The 13,035-nt window shown below is 48.5% G+C and overlaps 1 protein-coding gene across 2 annotated transcripts in view; it reads right to left on the bottom strand.

Moving 5' to 3' along the window:
- LOC121283058 (liprin-beta-2-like) overlaps positions 1–13,035 on the bottom strand; it is a 312,826-nt gene that overhangs the window by 229,808 nt on the left and 69,983 nt on the right. Inside the window, exon 1 of one of the 2 annotated variants that reach the window (XM_041197067.1) lies at positions 295–313. The exons of the other annotated variant lie outside the window; for it this stretch is intronic. The gene's annotated coding sequence lies outside the window, so the exon portion shown is untranslated. Of the gene's footprint in view, positions 1–294; positions 314–13,035 lie in introns of those variants that run through there. 2 annotated transcript variants of the gene reach the window in all.

The following is a 13,035-nucleotide window of genomic DNA, read 5'->3' as shown; positions in this document are numbered from 1 at the left end:
ATTAACTCTGTTTTTCTCTCCACATATCTTGCCAGATCTGCTGTGTTTTTTTTTTAGCCTTTTTTGTTTTTATTTCAGATTTTCAGCATCCTCAGTATTTTACTTTTATATCATGTCCACAAGTATCTGGCCTGGGACCTTCAGATTGAAGATTGCTATATCCTGAGCCAAACTGACCAACACCGTGGCTAGTTAAAGTGAAGATTGAACCCCAGACCATGCTGAACTAAACAATGGAGCTTGAGCGTTAGAATTAGTTTTCTTTTTGAAAAGAAACAACAAACAAAATCATACCGAGGCAGCTTATCCATCGAGCTTGCTTTTCCTTTTCAGTGATCTTCAAAACATTCCCTTCTCCCTCCCCCAAAGGAAGTCCAGCTTTGAGATGTGACGGATACTCTGGCAGTAGTGTGGCCTCCACAGTAAGGGCGTGTTTAAAAAAAGTTCAAGGATTTCCTCAGCAGCTTTCATCCTGGTGCAAGATTCACAAGCAGGGCTGAAGGAAAATGGTTAGGGATCCAAGAGAAGTCTTTGATATTCACCCTTCGTTAAACAATGAGCAGGGGAGTACTCCCCGCTGTCCTGGGTCAAGATTGATCCCTTAACTGACATCACCAATACGTATACTACCTCATTGCTGTGTGTGGAAGCTTGCTATGTACAAATTTGCTGCCACATTTCCTACATTGCAACAGTGATTACATTGATAAAACTTCACCAGCCATAAAGCTCTTTGAGGTGCCCTACGGTTATGAAAGATGGCAATTAATTGCAACTTCATTCTATCTTTTTCCAAAGTGATCTGGTGTTTATGTTTGATTTTAACCAACAATTTAGCTCAATAATTTATGTCAATGTACAGTTCACTCCTGTCAATTGAGTCGGCCCTTGGTCCCAGAATATTATCCAGTCGTTTGAATTAAGCTTTTTTTGTTATCGGTATTCAGTGGGGTGTGCTCTTGCTTCACAAGTTCCACTCCAGAGACCTGAACACACAATCTAGGCTGACGCTCTTGTGCAGTACTGATGGACTGCAGCACTGTCAGAGGTGCCATCTTGTGGATCTATCCCTCACCTGGCATCACAAACTGGTCATGACACATCGCTGTTTGCAGGAGTTTGCTGTGTGCCAGTTCATTGTCACATGTTCTATATTACAACAGTGCCTCCCTTCAAAGATACATCATTGGGTGTAAAGCATTTTGGGATGGCCTGAAATCTTGAAAGGTGCAACAGAAATGCGTGTCTTTCTTTGCTGTTTATATGAGACTTTTTAAAAATTATTTTCTATCATTTAAAGGGATTAAATAAAAGATTCCTATTTCTAGCCACTACCTTTTCCCTTCCACACAATAATGATGTGCTAACTCACCATTGTATTAATGAATTAAGACTCCTGAAAAACCATGAGAAAAAGTCAAACTAGAACTTGCTAAATAAACGCCTGCAGCAAGAAACTTGCTTTTTCTCTGGAGCTTCTGAAGCAGCTTCATCAAAGACAATGGAACATCAGGGGAGAAAGATCCAGCCAAGTGGAAGGCATGTTACTGAAAACATCAGAAAAGATGTGCAAAAAAAAAAAACAAACAATAAGCAACAATTACGTCAAGACCATCTCTGACAGATGGAGAGCAAGCTCTGATCCAGGGATACAATAGAAACTAAACCTCAGCAAATATACAACAACAGCAACTTGCATTTATATTGTGCCTTTACTGGAGTAAAGCATCACAAGGTGCTTCACAGGAGCAATATCAGAAATAATTTGGCACCCAGCCACATATAGGGATAATTGGACAAGTAACCAAAATCTTGGTGGATAAAGGCAGGTTTTAAGGAGCATCCTGAAGGAGGAGAAAGAGGTAGAGAGGCGGAGAGGTTTAGGGAGTGAATTGCAGAACTTAGGGCCCAGGCAGCTGAAGGTCACCAATAGTACAGCAATTAAAATCAGGGTTGTACAAGAGGGCTGAATTAGAGAGTTCTGAGAGGGTTGTCAGGATAGAGGAGATACAGAGTTGAGGAGATTCCAGAGTTGAGGAGGGGAATGGGGGGTGGGGGCAGTGGGCGACGACAACATATCCTCTTAAAAGATTTAAAGATACAGTGACATTCCCAGGGAAAGGTTTTATACAGACCTACCTGGAAACAACCATTCAAGGGGCCAATTTTCTCATGTTGAGCTCCCAGCCTTGCCCATCAAGAGCTGAGTTTCTCAACTGCAGACGTGATAGCAGGCGTGATGTTGCCATTACTTAAATTGGGTGAATGGAAAATTGCAAGACTGTCAGAATTTCCGAAGTGTTCTTCTGCCGTGAGCTTGCAGACAGAAAATGCCCTGCTCCAGGGTTTCTCAAACACTGCTTCAACAAGGGGCAAATCAGCACTGCTACAGGGCGCAGTTTGGGAATTCATAGCTGCCCAGTGAATGAAATATTATAGGCTGCATGCACCAAATTTTCCAAAATGTATCAGGTGACATTAGGAAAACCAAATTTCCTTCAGGATCCTACTGCAATATTTTAAGAAGAGCAGGTGAGTGCTCCCTGGTGATGGGGCCAATATTTATTATTTCATCTAAAAAACACACGTTCTGATCATTATTACATTGCTCTTTGTGGGATCTTGCTGTGCGCTAATTGGCCAATGCATTTCCCACGTTACAACAGTGACTATACATTAGAAGCACTTCATTGGCTGTAAAGTGATTTGGGACGATCTGTGGTCGTGAAAAGTGTGCTAACAATGCAAGTTTGTTTTCTTTTTTCAAAAAAAGGACTTCTTACAATATATGGTTCCTGAGATCACAATAGTCCTAAATTGATAAAAGCGAAAAAAAACCTTTCATATATTTATCACTGTTGTAATGCAAGAAACATGCCAGTCAAAATATGCACAGTAAGCTCCTACAAACAGAACTGAATGACCAAATTTTTAAAAATACTGATTGTAGGATAAATATTAAAAGAAAACATGCATTTCTGTAACACCCTCCACAATTTCAGGATGTCCCACGGCACTTTACAGCCAGTGAAAGGTGACTGAAGTGTAGTCACTGTTGTAATGTTGGAAATGCAGCAATCAATTTATACACAGCAAACTCCCACAATCACCAGATAATCAATCGTATTCTTTCATGGCATGGTTGAGGAATAAACATGATCAGAACACTGGGGATAGATCCTCTGCTCCATAATAGTGCCATGGAATCTGTTACACCCACTTTAGAGGCAGGCGTGTCTCAGTCTGTCCAAAAGACTGTACCTCAACTTGACGGTGCAACACACTCTCAGTATTTCACTAGAGTAGAACATGTTGTGGGGAAGAGGTTGCTCCTCCTCATTAGGACCAAACAATGCTCAATTCAAATGTCCCATAAAGTCCTGTGTTTCAATCAAGTGATGTAATGAAAAAAGTTACGAAAACCCCATCGATAACAACAATCCACTTCCTTGTCTAAATTCAGATCAAATGACACAGGACACGATGTTTCTTGTTTAATAAAAAAATAAATAAATTACTACACTGGAGCTTTGTTGGCTTGTGGCACGTTTCTTGCTATATTTAGATTTACAGCCAAAGGCAACAGTAACAAGGGCAGATGGCTATTGTAAATCATCTAATGTGTTGATCAGTGCATAAGATACAAAGAAATTGGCCTGGAGTTTTGGTTAGAAATGCAAAAGGGAAACCTGGAATACAGCAGGCACTGTACTGAAGTGAGAATATAGCACACGCCAAAACCCAAAATTTCTCAAGTCAAAACTAACCAAGCTGAGTAATCATTTGTAATTTACTATTAACAGGAACACGGTCAAGGCGGTCAAATTTAAACTGAACCTGTGTTCAAGCAAATCGCTTCAGCTGAAAGATCTGATCATTATCTGGTTTAAAATCATAGGATCATAAGAAATAGGGGCAGAGCATTCAGCTCATCGAGCCTGCTCCACCATTCAATAAAACCTTGGCTTATCGGATTGTGGCCCCTAACTCCACTTTCCTGCCGGTCCTCCATAACCATGAACTCCTTCGTTGATCAGCTTTGAATATATTCAATGACCCAGTCTCCACCACTCTGTGGAGAATTCCGAGCATTAATGGCCATCTGAAAGAAGAAATTTACCCTCATCTCTGTCTTGAATGGGAGACCGCTTATTTTTAAACTGTGCCCCCAGTTCTAGATTCTGTCATGAGAGGAAACATCTTCCAACATCTATCCTGTCCAGCCCCTCAGTCTTATAGGTTTCAATAAGATCACCCATCATTCTGCTAACTCCAGTGAGTATAGGTCTAATCTGCCCAACCTTTCCTCTTAAGACAATCCCTTCATCCCAGAAATCAGTCTAATGAACCTTCTCTGAACTGCTTCCAATGCAACTATACAAGCATATGAAATAGGAGCAGAAGTAGACCATTTGTCTCTCGAGCCTGCTCTGCCATTCAATATCACAGCTGATCTGTTTTTGTTTCGAATTCCACATTCCCATCTATCCCTGATAACTTTTGATTCCCTTGCCTAACAAGAATCGATTTACCTCTGCCTTAAAAATATTCATTGACCCCACTTACTCTGCCTTTTGAGACAGAGAATTCCAAAGTCGCGGAATCCTCAGAAAAAATATCTCCTCATCTCTGTCCTAAAAGGGAAACCCTTATTTTTAAACAGAGACCCCCCCACCGCCAACCCTTCCCCCCACACCCTCCAACCCTCGCCGCCCACCCCCCCCCAAAGTTCTGGACTCACCCACAAGAAGAAACGTCCTTTCCACTTCCACCTTGTCAAGGTCATTCAGGATCTTATATACTTCAATCAAATCACCCCTCACTCTTCTAAACTCCAGAAGAAACAAACCCAGTCTGTCCAACCTTTCCTCATAAGACAACCCACTCATTCCAGGTATCAATCCAGTAAACCTCCTTTGAACTGCCTCCAACGCATTTACATCCTTCCTTAAATAAGGAGATCAAAACTGCACACAGTACTTCAGATGTGGTCTCACCAATGCCCTGTATAACTGAGGCATAATATCCTTACTTTTATGTTCAATTCCTTTCGTAAGAGGATAGCATTCCATTAGCCTGCTTGATTACGTGGTGTACCTGCATATTAACTTCTTGTGACTCGTGCACTAGAACATTAGATCCCTCTGCACCTTGGAATTCTGCAGTCATTCTCCATTTAAGTAATACTCTGCTTTTTCAGTCTGCCTGCCGAAATGAACAACTTCACATTTTCCTGCATTATACTCCATCTGACTGATTTTTGCCCACAGCTTCTACTGGGATGTTTTTGTATCCTCTATAGTGAAATGGAAGCAAAATATTTGTTCATTTCATCCACCAAATCCTTATCATCTACCATTCTCACTCTCTAGAGGACCAACACACACTTTACTTAATCTTTTCCTTTTTAAATACCTGTGGAAACCCTTGCAATTCATTTTTACATTTGCAGCTAGCCTCCTCTCAAACTCTAGTTTCCTTCTCCAGATTAACCTTTTAAACACTGTTGTAGGGCATCTGAGTTGTACTATTAATGATAGAGTTGATCTGCAGGCACTTCTTGGTTACTACAGATCATGTGACCTTCCTTAAGTATTATTCTTAAAAGGTACATTGCACACTAAATAAAACCATAATTACTACATTCCTCCCCCTTTAACTCAGTTATACACATTATGTTTACAAATACATATTTTTCAAGATAGCAGAATATTTACAAAGGGTAAGGAATTTACAAGTTCAGTCTTCCAAGTAGTTTCCCGATACGTGTGGAATGTTGCAGCTCCACAACTTGATTCTTTGTCAAGAACCTCCTTTTCCGGACTTGTAGTTCCGTATCCTCAACTCTTACAGGAATATCAGACATGTCAGTCCTAGGTTGAGTATCCTCAACAGGAAAAGCAGAGCTGGTCATGATCACTGGTGGAACCAAATCTTGCTGATTTGTCTCGCTCTTCCTTGACTGGTCCACATTTGCTAATGATCCAGCCTTCCACTTCCATGTGGTAAGACAGAGGTCCAGTCACTGCACTTATTTCACCGGGTAACCACTTTGGTCCTTCTACGAAGTTCCTCACGTATACCAGCTCTCCCACACTAAATTTCCTCACAACAATGCCAGTCCTGTCTAGTTTTATGTCTTTCCTGACTCCTTTCCATCTTCCCTTCTAAATTCAGTATTATTAAGTGCAATCTCGTCCTGAGACAGCATTTCAACAATAACTCCGCAGGTGTGACATCTGTTGTTGTGTGAGGGGTAGCCCTGCAATGAGAAAGAAAGCGTGCCAGCTTGGTTGCCAAGGAATCGCCAGTTAGCTTTTTCATGCCCCTGTCTTGAAAGTTTGAACTGGCCTTTCGGCCAGTCGGTTTGAGGAAGGGTGGTAGGGTGCAGTTTCCATGAGTGATACTGCTGAAGCTGATAAACTGTTGTATCTCAGCACTCGTAAATACCATGCTGTTATTTGAAATGACTACTTCTGGTAGTCTGTGAATGGCAAAACTCTGACGTAGCTTCTCAATTGTAGCAGCCAGCATTGGTGACTTCACCCCATATACGTCCAACCATTTTAAATTTGCATCGGCAATTAGCAGAAACATTGACTACGTTGGACCTTTCCTGGGAACAATGTGTAACCGCACCTAGGTTCTACCTGGCCACTCCCATGGGTATGGCGGAGCTGTCACTGGCAACTTTCGCAGCTGCTGACATTACACACACTGACATTACACACAGTGCTTTACTAAACTCTCTACTTTGCCACTCATCCCAGACCACCACAGCTGCCTTCTATGGTCTTCATTCGGGAAATTGCTGGATATGCACTGTGTAGTTCAATTAAAAGTGGCTCCCTTCCCTTTGGAGGAACTCTCACTTTGAACCTGGGTGCCGTCAAACTTCAAATCAAGCTGTACGTTTTGCTCCCACAAGTAATCAAGAGGATCACCACCTCTTCTCTTCCCCCATAATCTCATTCACTTGAAAAAAGAACATGAGGCAGGTTCAAAAGGATCAATTCTCCCAAATTGTGGGATTTTGAGAGGGGCTAACTTCTTCAGTTCCAACGGAGCTTGCTACTTACAATCACCGGGCAAGGTATAGTAATGATTTCTTTCTAACTTGATTTCTTCATTTCAATCCTGTTTTATCCCATCCTCATCGCCAGTTTGTTGTAAGGTGGCCAAGTTGTACTATTAATGATAGAGTTGATCAGCAGACACTTCTTGGGTGGAAACTTTAGTTTACAATATACTAAGCAGCAACTACACATGTGTTTTCAACTCCAACTCTATCTCTACACTGACTGCTGAAGTAGCCTGTGCTGCTCTCCTATTGGTTACTACGGATCATGTGATCTTGCCTAACAAGTATAATTCTTAAAAGGTACCTTACACTCTCAATAAAACCATAATTACTACAGTCCATGCTCTGCTGCTCTTTATATTCTGACCAATTATCTGACCTGCTACTCATCTTTGCACAATTATATGCTTTTTCCTTTAGTTTTATGCTTTCCCCAACTTCTTTAGTTAACCACGGATGGTGGGTCCTCCCTTTAGAATTTTTCTTGGAAGTAGGAATATGCTTAGAGTATTCTGAATAACCCCTTAAATATCTGTCTCTATTGATCTATTGCCTAGCTCAGTATCCCAGTTCACTTCAACTAGCTCAGCTTTCATGTCCACATATTGTCCTTAAGTTTAAAATACTAGTCTTAGACCCACTCTTCTCCCTTTCATACTGGACGTAAAATTCAATCATACTGTGGTCGCTGCTACCTAGGGGTGCCTTTACTCTGAGGTCATTAATTGGTCCTGTCACATAACACAATGCCAAGTCTAATCTAACCTTCTCTCTGGTTGGTTCCAGAACTAAGAAACTATCTTGAAAGCATTCTATGAACTCCTCATCCAGGCAATTACTGGCAGTCTGATTTTTCCAGTTTATATGCAGATTAAAGTCACCCATGATTATTGCTGTCCCTTTAAAACAAGCACCCAATATTTCTTCTTGTATACCTTGTCCTAAATTGTGGGGCTGAATTTTAAGCCAATCGGGCAGGGGTGCATCCGACCCGATCATGCCTGAAATCACGCAATATTTCGGTGGGTGGGCGAGGGCAAAAGTCGGAAGCGCGTCCACCGACAATTAAGAGGGCAATTAAACCCATTAATGGCGCAATCATCTGCCATTTTGCGTGGCCCGTCCAACCTTACAGTCAGTAGACAGGCGAATCGGCCAGGCGGCCTTTCAATTTTTCAACAAACCTCATCCACAGACAGGATGAGATTTCCACGATGAAAATAAATAAATTTCTGCGGACAGCATTTTCATAAGCTAAATTTTCAGGTGACTGATTTTGATGCATGGACACTTATTTTCAAACTTTTCTTTTTGCTGTTTCAGGTCTTCAGCTCCAAGGCGACTCTCTGCCTTCAGGGAGCATTCTGTCAGCACTCTCCCGCGTTGTCAGTGTCCGCCCCATTCCCACCCCCGCTCTGGCAGTGCTGAGCTTTTCAGCGCATGTTTCATGCTGGCTGGCAGTTAATTGGCTAGCCAGCGTGAAATCGCGGTTGGAGGCCAATCGTGGTCAGCGGTCCGTCTCCCGGCCAATCGCGCCCACCCACTGAGCTGAAAATTCAGGCTGTGGTTACTGTTAGGGGGCTGTAGACCACTCCCAGTAGTGATTTCTTTCCGCTACTATTCCTCATCTCCATCCAAACCTATTCGGCATCCTGATCTCCTGAACCAAGGTCATCTCTAATTATTTTAGTTTTGTCTTTTTGTTATCTTTGTAACATCTCATCTTTATTGTTGATGCATTATGTTTTTTTCTCCCTCTCCCATCCTGCCATTCTCTGACCCTCATTTCCCATATTACTATCTTCCGCTCTTACCTTGCCTCGGCCACATAGAGATATACCACATCTTTGCACATTTGATCCCTTGCCCCTTAAAACCCTCTCTACTTCCCTAGTTATATGGTTCATAAGACCACTATTCCCAACAGTACAGACCCACCTTCCCCAGTACTGGTGCCAGTGCCCCACAAACTGGAACCCACTTCTCCTGCACCAGTCTTTGAGCCACAGTCATCTCTCTAATTTTAACGTACCCTATGCCAATTTGCACGCAGTTCAGGTAATAATCCAGAATTTATAACCTTTGAGGTTCTTTTTAATTTTTACTATATCTCTCCTTAATTAAGGAAATCAAAACTGTACAAAGTATTAGTGCTCTGTACAGTGTAGTGAGGCAGGCCAACATCCATTTTCCTTCCTAATTACTTGCTGTACCTGCATGCTAATTTTTTAAAAATTCATTCATGGGATGTGGGATTCTGCCTGGGCCAACATTCGCTGTCCATCCACAGCAATAAACATTGGCCCAGGCAGAAACCCACATCCCACATCCCATGAGTGAATGAAAAACACAACCCCACCACCCAACACACACCCCAGCTCGCTGCAACCACCCCCTAACACACACACCCCAACCCCTGCCCTACAGACACACCCACACACCCCACAGTGCCCCACACACACGCACCCCAGCCCCACCGCACCCCACACACACTCACCCCAGCCCCTGCCCTACAGACACACCCACACACCCCACCGCGCTTCACACACACACACGCACCCCCACCCCACACACACACACATGCACCCCCACCCCAAACACACACACACATGCACCCCCACCCCAAACACACACACACAATCACGCACACCCACCCCCACAGCGCCCCACACACAAACACCCACCGCGCTCCACACACACACACGCACACCCACATACACACACGCACCCCCACCACGACACCCCACACACAAGCACCCCACCCCCCACACACACACGCACCCCCACCCCCCACACACACACAAACATGCACCCCCACCCCAAACACACACACACATGCACCCCCACCCGAAACACACACACACATGCACCCCCACCCCAAACACACACACACAATCACGCACACCCACCCCCACAGCGCCCCACACACAAACACCCACCGCGCTCCACACACACACACGCACACCCACATACACACACGCACCCCCACCACGACACCCCACACACAAGCACCCCATCCCCCACACACACACGCACCCCCACCCCCCACACACACACAAACATGCACCCCCACCCCGCGCACACACACACGCACTCACCCCCACCCCACGAACACACACGCACGAATGCACCCCCACCCCACGCACACACACACGCACGAACGCACCCTCACCCCACGCACACACACACGCACGAACGCACCCCCACCCCACGCACACACACACGCACGAACGCACCCCCACCCCACGCACACACACACGCACGCACCCCCACCCCACACACACACGCACGCACCCCACCCCAAGCACACCCACACACACGCACCCCCAACCCAAACACACACACGCACCCCCAACCCACACAAACACACACACACGCACCCCCAACCCACACAAACACACACACACGCACCCCCAACCCACACAAACACACACACACGCACCCCCACCCCACACACACGCACCCCACCCCACACACACGCACCCCACCCCACACACACGCACCCCACCCCACACACACGCACCCCACCCCACACGCACCCCACCCCACACACACGCACCCCACACACACGCACCCCCACCCCACACACACGCACCCCCACCCCACACACACGCACCCCCACCCCACACACACGCACCCCCACCCCACACACACGCACCCCCACCCCACACACACGCACCCCCACCCCACACACACGCACCCCCACCCCACACACATGCACCCCCACCCCACACACACGCACCCCCACCCCACACACCACACACACGCACCCCCACCCCACACACCACACACACGCACCCCCACCCCACACACACACGCACCCCCACCCCACACACACACGCACCCCCACCCCACACACACACGCACCCCCACCCCACACACACACGCACCCCCACCCCACACACACACGCACCCCCACCCCACACACACACGCACCCCCACCCCACACACACACGCACCCCCACCCCACACACACACGCACCCCCACCCCACACACACACGCACCCCCACCCCACACACACACGCACCCCCACCCCACACACACACGCACCCCCACCCCACACACACACGCACCCCCACCCCACACACACACGCACCCCCACCCCACACACACACGCACCCCCACCCCACACACACACGCACCCCCACCCCACACACACACGCACCCCCACCCCACACACACACGCACCCCCATCCCACACACACACACACGCACCCCCATCCCACACACACACACACGCAGCCCCATCCCACACACACACACACGCAGCCCCATCCCACACACACACACACGCAGCCCCATCCCACACACACACACACGCACCCCCATCCCACACACACACACACGCACCCCCATCCCACACACAAACGCACCCCCATCCCACACACAAACGCACCCCCATCCCACACACACGCACCCCCACCCCACACACACACGCACCCCCACCCCACACACACACACGCACCCCCACCCCACACACACACACGCACCCCCACCCCACACACACACACGCACCCCTACCCCACACACACACACGCACCCCTACACCACACACACACACACACGCACCCCCACCCCACACACACACACACACCCCCACCCCACACACACACACACGCACGCCCACCCCACACACACACACACACGCACGCCCACCCCACACACACACACGCACGCACGCCCACCCCACACACACACACGCACGCACGCCCACCCCACACACACACACGCACGCACCCCCACCCCACACACACACACGCACGCACCCCCACCCCACACACACACACACGCACCCCCACCCCACACACACACACACGCAACCCCACCCCACACACACACACGCACCCCCACCCCACACACACACACACGCACCCCCACCCCACACACACACAAACGCACCCCCACCCCACACACACACACACGCACCCCCACCCCACACACACGCACCCCCACCCCACACACACACACGCACCCCCACCCCACACACACACACGCACCCCCACCCCACACACACACACGCACCCCCACCCCACACACACACACACGCACCCCCACCCCACACACACACCCGCACCCCACACACACACAGGCACCCCACACACACACACGCACCCCACACACACACACGCACCCCACATACACACACGCACCCCACATACACACACGCAGCCCACACACACACACGCACCCCACACACACACACGCACCCCACACACACACACGCACCCCACACACACACACGCACCCCACACACACACACGCACCCCACACACACACACGCACCCCCACCCCACACACACGCACCCCCACCTCACACACACACACACACACGCACGCACCCCCACCCCACACACACACACACATGCACCCCCACCCCACACACACACACACACACACACACGCACACGCACCCCCAACCCACACACACACACACACACACACACACACACACACGCACCCCCACCCCACACACACACACACACACACACACACACGCACCCCCACCCCACACACACACACACACACACACGCACCCCCTCCCCACACACACACACACACACGCACCCCCACCCCACACACACACGCACCCCCACCCCACACACACACGCACGCACCCCCACCACACACACACGCACCCCCACCCCACACACACACACACGCACGCACCCCCACCCCACACACACACACACGCACGCACCCCCACCCCACACACACACACACGCACGCACCCCCACCCCACACACACACACGCACGCACCCCCACCCCACACACACACACACACACACACACGCACCCCCACCCCACACACACACACGCACCCCCACCCCCCCCACACACACACACACGCACCCCCACCCCACACACACACACACACGCACCCCACCCCCCACACACACACACACGCAGCCCTACCCCACACACACACGCAGCCCTACCCCACACACACACGCA

The sequence above is a fragment of the Carcharodon carcharias genome, chromosome 10 (assembly GCF_017639515.1).
Source record: "Carcharodon carcharias isolate sCarCar2 chromosome 10, sCarCar2.pri, whole genome shotgun sequence".
NCBI classification, from domain to species: domain Eukaryota; kingdom Metazoa; phylum Chordata; class Chondrichthyes; order Lamniformes; family Lamnidae; genus Carcharodon; species Carcharodon carcharias.
This window is presented reverse-complemented; position numbering and strand designations above follow the sequence as displayed.